The 13761-nt window shown below is 42.9% G+C and overlaps 1 long non-coding RNA gene across 1 annotated transcript; it reads left to right on the top strand.

The window, feature by feature from the left end:
* The first annotated feature begins 552 nt into the window (after window positions 1-552).
* LOC145720614 (uncharacterized) lies at window positions 553-13475 on the top strand. The gene is made up of 3 exons (XR_014143701.1): window positions 553-837; window positions 7013-7177; window positions 12964-13475. It is a non-coding gene; the product is annotated as an uncharacterized LOC145720614 (long non-coding RNA).
* Window positions 13476-13761: the final 286 nt, after the last annotated feature.

Here is a 13761-nt window from a genome sequence, read left to right as displayed (position 1 = left end):
CGGAAGGAAACAGAGCTGCAACATTTATAAATTCTCTTCCTTTTGCAGGAACTGCCTTCGGGTACTCATAATTTATGCATCGTTCTCTTTGCAGACACTTACTTAAATACACAAGAAGTGGGAATCAGAGCTGGAGAGGCTGCTCCGCCCCCCGCCCCCCACCCCCAACAGCTGAAATCCCAGCTTCCCATCTTATTTGTTCTTCTTCATAAGAAATTACTCATGAGGAAGAGTGAATATCAAAACTCTCCCCTTGGGGTGGGTTTTAGCACTTTTTAAATTTGACAAATAAAGTAGTTAGCAATCCAGGGGAGAGCTTAGCAGTTTCCACTCACTCACGCACTTTACCGATTCATAACAACATTTAGCATTTACACAGTTCATGGGACTCTGAAACTGTTTATAAGCTCTCGGTTGTTGTTAGCCCTCAAGGGTCACCTTGCTTTATAAACCAGCAAGTGCCATTGTGGACAGGAAGTGAGTAACCCAAAGGGCTAGTGAGTCAGAAACAGAATTGGGAATGGGGATTTCAAACTCTTGGGCCAGCCCCAGTGAAGATTTGGAAGAAGGCAGGTCAGAGTGGTAACTGGATGGGGGGTTATGTGCCTGTGGCTCTTCAGGATTCCTATCATCAGAGCACTGAGTCCCCAGCAAAACTATGGTTTTGCCTTTCACATTTCCCCCTGGGAATCAATAAATACATCCATTTATTCAGCCAACAGGAGCTGGGCACCTACTCCCTACTCTGCCCCCACTACTGTGTTAGGGCTAAGGATGTAAGTCTAATGGAAGAGACAGACAGGAGACACGGGAGGACAAAGCCACAGTGACTCTCAGGTAAGCTCTGTACCTACAGTCTGCTCACAGCTCTGAGAACACAGACTGGAAAAGACCCAGTTCTTCCCGGGGGTGGGAGGGAATGGCCTGAGAAGATTCTCCCAAGGGACAGCTGAGCTAATCATGAAAGGTAAATTAGTTGGGTAGAAAAATGAGGGAAAAGCATGCGTTTGCACACTGAGCAAAGGCAGTGTGAGCACTTGGGGCAGGCATGTTATGCACGGAGGGCCACTCCATATCAGGGGCCAAGAGGGGTGCTGGGGACAGAAGACAGCCTCCCGGCATGTGGGTGACAGACAAAGGACTGAGAGTGAATGAAGACCATGAAAGGGGGAGGAAAGTTATAATGCAGACGGCTGGGGAAAATCTAGAAGTGAGAAAAAGACATCAAATATAGACTCCTCTCTCAAGAAGTTTGACTGGGAGAGGGGTTGAGATTTTTGCTAACTCTCTCACATACGCAGCTGGACTCAATCCGGATTCCTTAACAAAGTAAAAAGGAAGAACATTGGCATCCCTGATCAATTCTTATTATTGAAATAGAATTTAATTTTTTAAAGTGCAATTCATGGGGAAAACACCTATTCCCCTTTTGCAAGAAAATCTGTTTCAGGGGATGACCTTGACTCTTACCTATTCAATAAAAGCAAATTTTACTCTGCTATGAAGTCTCTAGGAGGTAAGCCAAGTATGTCCCACAGCTCACTGTTGTCAATGGACTCTGGACAAATGTTGCATCTGGAAGAGAGAGGAACTGGGCCTTCATGCCATATTCTCATCAGAATGCACTTCACAGACTCTAGGTGTCTTGAGGAGAAAAAAACGTTGAATGATGATGCCAGCAGCTAAGTTTTGGCATAACCTACAGGAGTTCTCTATAGACTACTGGACTAACTCAGCCACTGGAACATACCAGAAGTTTCTCCCTGTGGGAGAGACAGAGTAGCTAGCTCAAAACCAGTATGATGTCTTGACAATTGCCACCCAACACCCCAGTGGCATGGGGCCTCTCATATACTCAGAGCAGAGGTAAATGAGCAGAAAGCATTCCATTCTTGCCAGAAGCTTTCCTTCTGTGTTCTCTGGCTCATGTCTATTCCAGAGCATCCTCAATTTTTTCATCTGTTTATTTAAATTATATATAGTCATCCCATTTATTTCTTGTCCTTTCTCATTACTTGAAATATATTGGCAAACTGCAAAGAGCAAAAATAATCCTACCCCTTAAAAAACAGTTATACAACAAAATAAGAAGGGAAAATCTCCCAATACAACTCTGCCGAGATAACTTACAAAATGATTTATTGTTTATCTATCCTAATTTTTTCTTAGTAGATATATGTATCTTTTCTAACAACCAAAAAAAGGATAGTATAAATTGGACTCTGACTTACTTTCTCACTTAATACATCTGGACAATTTTTTTAGAAAATGCTATAGACCTCCCTCTTCTTCTGGATGACTGCATAGTATTCCATAGATGTATTAATGTGTTCAACCATTAAGTTAATCATGCCTATTTATTCCAGTTTGTTACCACGTTTGCTGTTACCTACAATGCAGCAAAGAATGTCCTTGCAAATGAGTCTCCATCACACCAATAATAATAAAGTGAAGTGGGAAGAATATCAGCAACCAGATTCCATCTTGATTGCTTTGACCCTCATCAGCATTAGGTGTAGACAGACATCTGCCTTCTTAAAACACTTTCATCTCTTGGCTTTTGTGATTGCACACTCCTCCCTATTTTCCTCCTGTCCCAACAACTACTTCTCAGTTTCTTCTTCATCGATCATTCACAAATATTTGTCATTTGTCTCCCACCGGGACCGTCACTGGGAATACAGTGATGAATAAACATAGAGTCCCGGCTCTCACAGAGTTTCCCATCATAGAGAAGAGATGGTCGATGAACATGTCATACAATATCGAACAATATAGAAAGTGATAAGGGCTATGAAGAGAACTAAAGCAGATCTTGGGAAAGAGAATTGGGGGTGCTCTTTGGATAAGGTGTCAGGAAAGGTCCCTACAAGGAGGTGGCATTTGAGTAGCAATCTGAACAAAGCAATGGATGGAGTTCTGGGACTATCTAGGAAAGGGTATTTGCAAGTAGGGGGAATAGCAAGTGTTGTGGCCCAGAGGGGAACATGCCCCTCCATTCAGAACAAGAAGGCTGGCGTGGCAGGATTTAGTGAAGAGGGTGGGGTGACCAGAGTGGTCTGTCAGAGGGGTCTCTAGATTGTAGTAGTGAGCCATGTTGATGGCTCATTCTAAGGCAGTGGAGCCTGGGCCATGGTAAGGATTGGGGGAAATCCACAGGTCCCGCTGATGGTTGGGAGGTGGGCTGTGAGAGAAAGGGAAGGGTCACTTGGGTCCTTTGCCAACCCTCCCCCCTCCACTTACTCTCAGGCTGTGGAAGGGGCCATGGACCTCTCATCTTCCCTATCTATACATTTCCTAGTGGTGACTTCATCTTATCTTAAGCTTTACATACCATCAATATGCTGATGATACCAAGTCGATAACCACATGTCTTCTTGATAGTTCCTTTGGGATACCCAATAATCTACTTCAGATATAGCATGCTCATACAGAACTCTTGATAACATCAGCCCTCACCCCCCAAAAGTTCCTCCCCCAGCCTTCCCCATCTTAGTTAAAGAGATTCCATCTGAATGGTAAGAGCACAGGACTCTGGAGCCTGCCTACGTGGGTGGGTCCTGGCTTGGCCACTTGCTGGTTATCTGATATTAGACAAGTTGCTTTATGTCTCTGTGATTTAACTATAGAATGGAGGGACAATCATGGAAACTACATCACGGGGTTGTTATGGATTCAATGGTTTATTACCTACCAAGCCCTTAGCCCAGTGTCTGGCACAGGGTAAAGCCTGGTGTAATTATTTTCTGTTATATTTATGCCACTTCTCCTGGTTGCACACCCTCTGAAATCATCCTGACACATCACTTACTCGAAAAAGAACAGGAGCCGGTCTAGGGTCTAGGAGACAGTCGTATCTCAAGAGAATGGCACCAGTTATGTAATTATTATTTAGTTAGGTGAGACAGGGCAATGGAAAAAGCACATTATTCAGAATCAGATAAGAATTGATTCCAAATCTTACTTCTACCACCTACAAGCTGGGGCTACTTGGAAAGTTACTCAACATTTCTAAGTCTCCATATCCTCATATTTAAAATAGGAATAATATTACGTATCCCTCAGGGTACTTGTAAACTTTAAATAGAATAATGCATATAAAGTGTCAGCTCAGTGCCGGATAATAGCTATGATTATTAAGGGATTTGGCTTTCTCGGCCCCGGAGTCGTCATGCGGCATCAAAGGAAAGAAGCAATTGACAATAAATTCCTCTGTAACGGATCCATAGGTCATTTGGGAAAACAAAAACACAAAAGGCTTTGTAAGGTCCCATGCTGCCGGGAGACTGCAGCCCCAGATCGTGGATCATGGCATGGACGGGAGTGTCCTCTGATTACAGGCACCAGTCTCGCAAGGGTCACCTTTGCAATCAGCCCAGGCCCCAGGGGTAAAAAAACATGTTGTGAGCCCATTTCTAACTCTGCCTCCAGTTCTCAAGAGCAGAACAAAACCATTAATGTTTAATATTTAAACAAAAACCTTCCATTATTAATCACTGTAAGCCCCAGTGATGATTATTAAAACATAATGGATAAGGTCTTATTTTTAAAGCTTGATTTTTAATGACTAAGATAGAAATCAGAACTAAAAAAAAACATGGAGCCCCCTTGTTTTCTAGAGATTGTTCTTCCCTGGGGAAATGGCCTAGCTCCTCTGAAAAGCTAGAGCTGCCTTTCTCCCTCAGTAGATTTCCAGTGGCATACCCTGGGTAAGAGGGTACTCTCGGGGAGGGCCAGGACACTGACTTCCCAGGCTCTGGGTCACAAGGCCATGGCCAGGATAAGAGACCATTGATGCTACCCCCCCCCCCGCCCCCCACGCCAATTCCTGACCCCTCAGCCACAAGGCATCTGGCGCAGCCTGTGGGACCCCAGGTACAAGGTACTGGGCACTTAAAAATAAGCTCATTTTTTTTTTAAGATTTTTATTTATTTATTTATTTGTCAGAGAGAGAGAGAGAGAGCACAAGCAGGGGGAATGTCAGGCAGAGGGAGAAGCAGACTTCCCGCTGAGCAAGGAGCCCAATGCAGGACTCGATCCCAGGACTCCAGGATCATGACCTGAGCCGAAGGCAGACATTTAACCGACTGAGCCACCCAGGCATCCCTAAGCTCATATTTTCATTGCTGGCCACTTGTGGGGAGTTTCACGACATGGAATGATTCTCCCTTATTTACTAGGACAACTGGGCCCACACCTACATCCTAGAGCCAAGGAGGAAGGGCCAGAAGGCAGGGAGAGAAGGAAGGAGGCCAGACCCAGTCTCCACTTTGCTGCTCCCTGTAAGTATCAGTGCACAGGTGGGAGCTGGAGCTTCCAGACAATTGTGCACTAGGAGCTAAGTGGATTAGCCTACTTGGTAGAACAGGCTAGATAGCTATAAGGGGGGATCTCCCTTTAATAATGGCAATCAAAAAAGTATAAAATTCTTAGGAATACATTTAACAAGAGATGTTCAGGGCCTATGTGAAGAAAACAATAAAATTCTATTGAAGGGCAGAGGATATTTGAATAAATGGAAAAATAAATTCTATTTTTGGACATGTCCTCTATATTATAAAGAAGTAAATTTCCTGAAATCAAATGGCAAATTCAATGCAAATCCCAAGGAAAAAAATTTCAGGGTTTTTTCCTTTAATACAGAAAAAAAAAATTGATATCAAAATTCTTCTGAAAGAATAAGCATAAATAAATAGCCAAGCAGAATAATGAGCAAATAGGGGCGCCTGGGTGGCTCAGTTGATTAAGCGACTGCCTTCGGCTCAGGTCATGATCTTGGAGTCCCGGGATCGAGTCCCGCATCGGGCTCCCTGCTCAGCGGGGAGTCTGCTTCTCCCTCTGACCCTCCTCCCTCTCATGCTCTCTGTCTCATTCTCTCTCAAATAAATAAAAATAAAATCTTTAAAAAAAAAAAAAAAGAATAATGAGCAAATATTAGTCCCACAAGATATTAAAACATATGATACAAGTATAAAAATTAAAGTGTTATGCAATAATTAACACAAAACTCAGTAATACAAAATGCAGAAACAGACTTAAATATGAACGAGAATTTGATACAGGGTAAAAGCGAGGCAGGAAAACTGCCTTAGTCATTTGGACAAATAGGCATCTCTACCACCAAAACAAGTTCCAAATGGAGCAAATATCTAAATGTAAAAATATACATTAAAATTTATAATCTTAGGGGCGCCTGGGTGGCTCAGATGGTTAAGCGTCTGCCTTCGGCTCAGGTCATGATCCCAGGGTCCTGGGATCGAGTCCCGCATCTGGCTCCCTGCTCCTTGGGAGCCTGTTTCTCCCTCTGCTTCTCTCTCTCTCTGTCTCTCATGAATAAATAAATAAAATCTTTAAAAAAAAATCTTTATAAAATTTATAATCTTAGTATGGAACTTTCTAGATGGTCACCTAACACTATATATCAGCATCATAAGAGTTTGATCCAGCATTTCCGTTTGTGAGAATTTTTGCCAGGGACTTAATGGGTCAAATTCACAGAGAAATCATGTATCAGGATGTTCACTACACACTGTTTATGATAGGGAAAATTTGGAAACAACTTAAATATTGGCTAAATAAATTATGGCACAAGCATACAATGACACCCTACGTAGCCAGTTAAAATAATGACACATCACCACAATGTTACTGTGCTTGCTGAGCATCCCAGGGATTTGTGCTTGCTTACAGCGCCAGCAGAGGTGTGTGTGTCTATAGCTCCATCCTCAGCAAAACCAGGAGGTGTTATTTACATGCTTACTCTTTAGAGCTGTTGGGGTTTTTTTCCTGCTGAATAGGCACATGCCATTGACCTCCACTATGCACGGTTTGCCCTGCAACATCCTCTAAATGTCCCGCTGAAACAATTGATAGTCCAGAGCAGAAGACCTGAGCACCCGATCTGCAGAGCAGAGACACTTCAGGAGGTCCCTGTGTCCCCCAGAATTGCAGGCACAGTTTTGGTGTTTCTGCAAATAACTGACCATTGACAGGATATTGCATCCATTGCAGACGTTGGTGGCATTTCCATCTTCACCTCCCCAGTGAGCTGTGGAAATTGATTGAGTTCAGGCTGGGGACCCTGAAGCTGCTACATAAATGCTGAAATCATTAAGCTTCAGAGCGTGTAACATTCTGCTTGTGGCCTTGGGGCCGGAAGACCAGCTGTTGCACCTGGTAATGACTTCACTTTCATCCAACTACGATAACTCAAGAGTGAGCAAATTTTTGGTTTTGATCTTGTTCATATTGAGATTCAGCTGAGGCTAATTACCCCCACAACTCCCTTGAGAGAAGTGGGAAATAAGAAGCATCTTCAACACCCTCACAATGTGCTAAAGACAAATCTCTACCGAAGCAGAACTACCACAGGGCAACTCACGATGGAAGTGCACTGTTGCCTTTGGTTGGTAGGTCAAGAGGACAGCTGTTTGTGTACTTTGAAGGGATTCTCAGGGGAAGAGACTTAGGGGGGGCCCATTAACACACGTCTCAAAAAGATGACTCAGCTTGGGACATAATTAAGAGTAATCATCTCAGAGCAATTTTTTTATTGTCTTGTTTATTTTCTTGTTTCCTGGAGTTGTCGTGGCTCAAAAAATAAACATGGCGCTTATATAATAAAAGTGGTTTAAGTTATTATTCCAAACCTTTGAAGATTAGTTTTCAAACTGTTAAACATTTTAAGCCTACCAGGGAAGTGTCTGTAGAAGCCTGAAGTTAATGGCAGTTTATAAGAAGTGGTTATTGGTTACAATGGAAGGAGAGAACGTAAGCTACCTATGTTTTATTCAGGCCATACTAGTCCTGCAAAGATAAAACTCAGGGGTAAATTAGCAGTGAATAAAGACACAAATATGATCTCTGTGGTACCTAAACACTATGCTCTATTTTACATTTTTCCCCATGGGCACACAGATAAAACAGTCATGGTATGCTGGAAAGGCAAACTAAAGCCATCTTTTTAATTAGGTCCAACCCCCTCTTCAGTATTCCAGAAATTCCAACAGAAAGCCAATAGTAACTGCTGAGACAGAAACTCCTAGGAAAGAGTACTGGCTTTAGATTCAGGATCTAAATCAAGAGAAAGTTAAAGACTGAGAGAAAGGTACAAAATCATGCTATGAAAATCATTTCTAAAACTCAACAAAATCAGTTGTAAATTTTTTTAGATTCAATTCCTTTAATAAAGAATACCATGCTTTTTTTATTATGTAGAGGAAATTTGAGATTATGACTCTAAGAGATTTGAACAGAAGGACCCACATGGCTCTCAGTAAAATCCATGTGCCCATCACTTGGTGACAGACTGCCTGAATTACAGGGCTACAGAAAGGAAAACCCTCTTTAAAAGCTTCACCTATAAAATTAAAGTTATCTTACAGCAGAAAGCATCTCCTATGTGTGCTCAAATGTGCATATATAATCTGGATTGTGTATATAATTTCCTGATAAAATCTTCTGTTTCTCCTCATCTCTTTGGCAATGAAATATTTTCTGCTTTTCTATTTTATATCGTATTCTCTAAATGCCAAACTTTAATAAAATTGTAGGTATCCTTTATTTTTCCTTCACTCATGCATCCCCTTGAGTCTATATCCCCAGAAACAAATAACTGGGAGCAACCTATTATTTTCTGATGCATAGAATTCTATCATTGAAGACAGGAACAAAGATTCTGAGGGAATCTTCATCTTCAGTTCTTAAATTATCCTCCTCCTACCTCCCAGCCCAGCCCTCATCCCCATTCTTCTGACCTCCCTTCTGCTGTGATAGATTGTTAGAACAATGGTTCCCAGTGAATCACATCTGCTTGAGGTCTATGTCCCTTTGGTCCTCCCATTAAAAGGTGGACTCATTTCTCCACCCCTCGAATCTGAATGTCCTTGGGACCTGCTTGGACCAGTAGAACGTGGCAGAAGTAGCACTGTACAACTTCTAGGGCCTAGGCTTGAAGACCCTGAGCCCACCCTGTTGTGCAATAGCCCATTCTAGTGTACTGGAGGATAAGAGGTCATGGGAAAGAGACTAGACAAGACCTAGCCAACAACCAGCATTTACTGCTGACAGTGAGTGAGGCCATCTTAGACCCTCCAGCCCCAAACTCTTGCAACTTTTATTGCAAGACAAGCAACAGAATGATGTAGATTTTCCACCCTCACAATCACAGGAGATAATAAATCATTGCTGTTTTAATAAAGCCACTGAGTTTTGAGGTCATTCGTTATGCAGCAATTGATAGCTGATAGTTTCAAGAAACCACGTCTCATGGGAACATTTCTACAAAAGGAAGAGAAATATTTCCCCTCCTTCCTTTGATATACTCCCACTACTGGCTTACATTGTCCTGATCTCCACATTCTGGAAACACGCCATTAAACAAACATTCATTCTCGAGTGGGGCCTTTGCTCTGGCTTGCCTCTTGAATTATCAAAGGACTCTTCTTATGTTCATTCTTCTGCCCATTAGCAAATGTTTGAGGGAGGGAAGGAAGAAGATGGCTTAACCTGAGCTCTCAGAAGGCCAAAGCAGTATATTCAAACACCATTTTGTATGTGCCCAAGGTGAAGTCTTAGGTGGTAGGCACTGAATAACATTTACTTAAAGATGACAATAAGGGAGGAGCAGGGAAGGTCACCATTAAAGACATTGAGTCCCATCTGATTTAGGACTTCACGCTGCAGACCAAAACTCCCTAAAACACTGGGACATCCAGAGGCAGAAACATGACTGGGCTGTAATACTTTAAAGCTGCAACAAGGAGTACATTAAAAAGATTCTGCTATATTTTTGATAAATTCCCTTCACAAATATGTGGTATATTAGTAATCTGCCATGAGGGGAAAAACAAATTATAACAGCATCTTGATGTAGGAGGAAAGTACACGTATGGGGAAAGTGCCGGATGTTTCTTTCAGGGAGGAATGATGTGCTGGGCTCCAATAATTCCCAGAGTTTGAAAGGTGTGCTGCAGAAGCATGGCTGGGGACTAAAAATCTCCTGACTTTCTTTAATAAGGTCACGAAACAAAATTTAACTCAAGTTCTGGAAGGATTCTTCTGAGAAAATCCAGACTATCACAGCCCAAGAGTCAAAGATGCACAATTCCTACCTACACCGACCAAATGCTGCAGCAGTACCTGGTAAATCATTAAAAAGTAGAAAGGCAGGTCGTTTTTGTTAAAATTATGGCCTTTGTTCCTTATCAGCCGGCTAAACTTGGAATGTTAACCGGAAGAGAGAAGCCACACAAACATGGGAAGCAATCTTCAGATCTGGATCAGACTGCTGTTGAACTTGGCTTCGTCCAGTGGAAACCAACTCCTAGTTAGAAATGCCCTGAGCCGGGAAGTGAGTGTGGGTCTCATTCCTTAGCAGGGCCCTGTCTCCCGACTAAGATTTGCTGTTATTATGGGACCACTGCTATTATTGGCTTGTTGTTTGGTTTGGTTTGGTTGTTTTTCTTTTTTTTTTTTTTTTAAGATTTTATTTCTTTATTTGACAGAGAGCGAGATAGCGAGAGCAGGAACACAAGCAGGGGGAGTGGGAGAGGGAGAAGCAGGCTTCTTGCCGAGCAGGGAGCCCGATGCGGGGCTCGATCCCAGGATCCTGGGATCATGACCTGAGCCGAAGGCAGACGCTTAACGACTGAGCCACCCGGGCGCCCAGTTTGGTTGTTTTTCTTTTAGTTGTTTTTAATGTTGCACATTTCTTACGTGCTGCTGCAAGATGTTAAACATTAGTTGGCTCCCCTATAGCCTATATTCTAAAAACAAATAAAATGAAGACTACCAGAGCTATAAAATAAATAAAATCCACAAAACCAAGTGTGTTGACTTGCCAGGCAAGGAACACACACGAGTGAAGAGATTTGCTGAGTAGTTAGTTGAGGGGGGAAAGTCAGATGGTTTGATCTAGAAAGAGGAGTCCCCAGTGATGGGAAGCTTGAAAACCAGCACTCTGGAAATTAATCTACAGGTCTGTACGTGGCTGGTTCAAACAGATCCAAGTGTTCATTGTTCAGGAAAGAGTCTTTAGTTGGGTCCAGTAGAGGGTTGGTTTGGGGTCCACTTCAGCTGGGTAGAATCGGTTGCGATAAAACACATTTAATCTTGATATCTCCTAAGGTATGTGTTGCTAGAAGGGGAAATGTTTCCTTTTAATATTCCCACCTGCTCCTTCTCTATGGAAGCTCCATATATGAGCTGTTCATGCACCAGGTAATTTGTCTCCCCTTATAGTCCTTAGCTCCGTGCTTTAAAATTTCATAGTCATCTTCAATAAAGGTTTGTAAAATGTGTATATAAATGAATGACATTCCTGTGCTCAGGTGGTCTTCACTGCTCTGCCCCAGATTCGCCCTTCTGCCCAAATTCCACTTTCATCTAGAATTTTGTTTCCAGAGCTAAAAATTATGCTACAGAATACTAAAAGGAAAATAAAGTGAGACTAGAACTGCAAAATTCTCTGGGAACAGCAAATAGTAGCTGGTAAAAATACTTCTCCGTGATTACATCAGAGAATCATGACCCACCCGACCCAGGGTTCTTATTAATTTTTAGGGACATCACTTCACAAATGTCAAAACCTTTCAGGACGTAGCAATAGATGCAGAGAGGAGGAGGTGAGCAAGGAAGGTATTAGAAAGTGGAAGAAAACAGAAAAAAAAAAAAAGGAAAGCTTATGTACATCACTGTGGTGAAGAGCAAAGAGGAATTAAAGAAAAATCATTTTGGGGGAAAAATATTAGAGCTGAAGAAATCTGACTGAGCCAGGGGCATGTGTAAGCAGAAGGCCATGGAGAAACAGTGGCAGCTGGAGAAGCCTGCAAAGCTAAGCAAGTCTGTTTCTGCAGAGTCTGGGCAGGAAAATGCTGTTGGCTAAAGCAGAAAATAAAGTGATTTTTTTTCCCCCAGCTGATGCTTCTCTGGGATCCTGCCAAGGCTCTATTCTGCAGAACTAGAAACTGAATAAATAGACTAATTTATTCAGAAGATGTGTCCCTTAGTTCTCTCTCCAGAATGGTGTCAAACCTGCCCAGGATACCAGAAATTTCTGTGAATTTGGATGACAAGGCATTAGCCAGCATGTTTCTCTTCATCCCACAACACCTGCTCCTGAAAAGGAAGCATTCGCTCCTTGCATGCAAATCATTTTCTATAAACAAGGCATCTAATGAGCATTTGATGAAATTCCCTAGAGCAGGTAAGACTTGTATTAGACACAAACTCAGAAATGAAGAAGAAACTCATTATTTACAAGCCCAGAGCTAAGCATTTGCTATCAAACTACTATCCTCAGTCTTTTCTTGGGGCGTAATTAATAATTCTCCAAAATCCTCTGTGAATATTTGCCCAGCTGTGGCACCCAGAGACTTGCCTGTATGTTCAGAGTCCGTGTTTGAGCTGTGACAACCTTAGAGATCATCTAGTTAAATGCCTTCTCTTGGGAGAAGAAAATGCAGCCGGGAGAGGTGAGTGAATTACTCAAGGTTACACAGCTAATTAGGAAAAGGTCTTCAATTTTCAATGTTTTTGTCACAGCACTGTGACACACACCTCCCTCAGTTGTCACCCACACCCTTCTCCTCCACCTTAACTGCATCCCTCACCACTCAATGATGCACTGGGCTCCCATAAGAGAAAATGGCCAACAGTGCTTTGAACCATAAAAATGATCGTTGCTTTTCTTGATGAGAGGCTGGAGGTAGGTGGTCCCAGGGTCTGTTCTGAAGCTTAACAATGCAGTGAAAAACCCAGGCTTTTCTCATCCTGTTTGAGCATCTGCAGTATATGGACCTCACATCCTCGGACGGGTGACCTCATGGTGACAAGATGGCTTCCACAGTTCCAGGCATCACACAGTCAGACCAGGCCCCAAAGAGGAAAGAAAGGGATGGACAGAACAGGGCTTTGTTTTCTTTCTTTCTTTCTTTTTTTAAGATTATTTATTTATTTGACAGAGAGAGACACGGCGAGAGAAGGAATACAAGCAAGGGGAGTGAGAGAGGGAGAAGCAGGCTTCCCGCTGAGGAGGGACCCTGATGCGGGGCTTGATCCCAGGACCCTGGGATCATGACCTGAGCTGAAGGCAGACGCTTAATGATTGAGCCACCCAGGTGCCCCAGGGCTTTGTCTTCATCGAGAAGAAAATCTTTCCCAGAAGTAAGATTTCCCTTTTTGTCTCTTTGGCCAGAAGTAGGTCACATGGTCACCACCAGCTGCAAAGAAGTCTGGGAAGGAAAGTATCTAGCAAACAGTAACAGAAGTGACATGACTGGGTTAGGCCAGTAATGACACATTGTCATCACTAACAAAACCAGGATTCTATGACACGGCAGAAGGCGATTGTGGCTGCTACGTAGGTACACCAGTTAACTATCAACGTGTAACAAGCCTCCTCTAACACTCAGTGGCTTAAAACAGCAATCTTTCGGTATTTCTCATGTGTTTGGAGGTCTGCTGACCCAACTGGGCTCAATTGAGTGGTTCTGATGATCTCAGCTGAATCTGCTCACATAACTGTGGATCACTGGGATGTCTGGACTGATCTGGGCTGGGTTCCACATGCGTCTCCTCCGTAGGACCAGCGGGCCCCTCAGGAATGTTCTTCTCATGGCACGGACTGAGGCACAAGAACACAAGCAGAGTCACACAGAGCCGCCTAAGCTCTAGGCTTGGGACAGGAACACTGTTACTTTCTGTCCCATTCTATTATCCAAAGCTAGTCATACGGCCAACCCCAAAGTCAGAGATGATGA

This window comes from Leptonychotes weddellii, chromosome 3 (assembly GCF_054177405.1).
Source record: "Leptonychotes weddellii isolate Sample4059 chromosome 3, ASM5417740v2, whole genome shotgun sequence".
NCBI lineage: Eukaryota > Metazoa > Chordata > Mammalia > Carnivora > Phocidae > Leptonychotes > Leptonychotes weddellii.
This window is presented reverse-complemented; position numbering and strand designations above follow the sequence as displayed.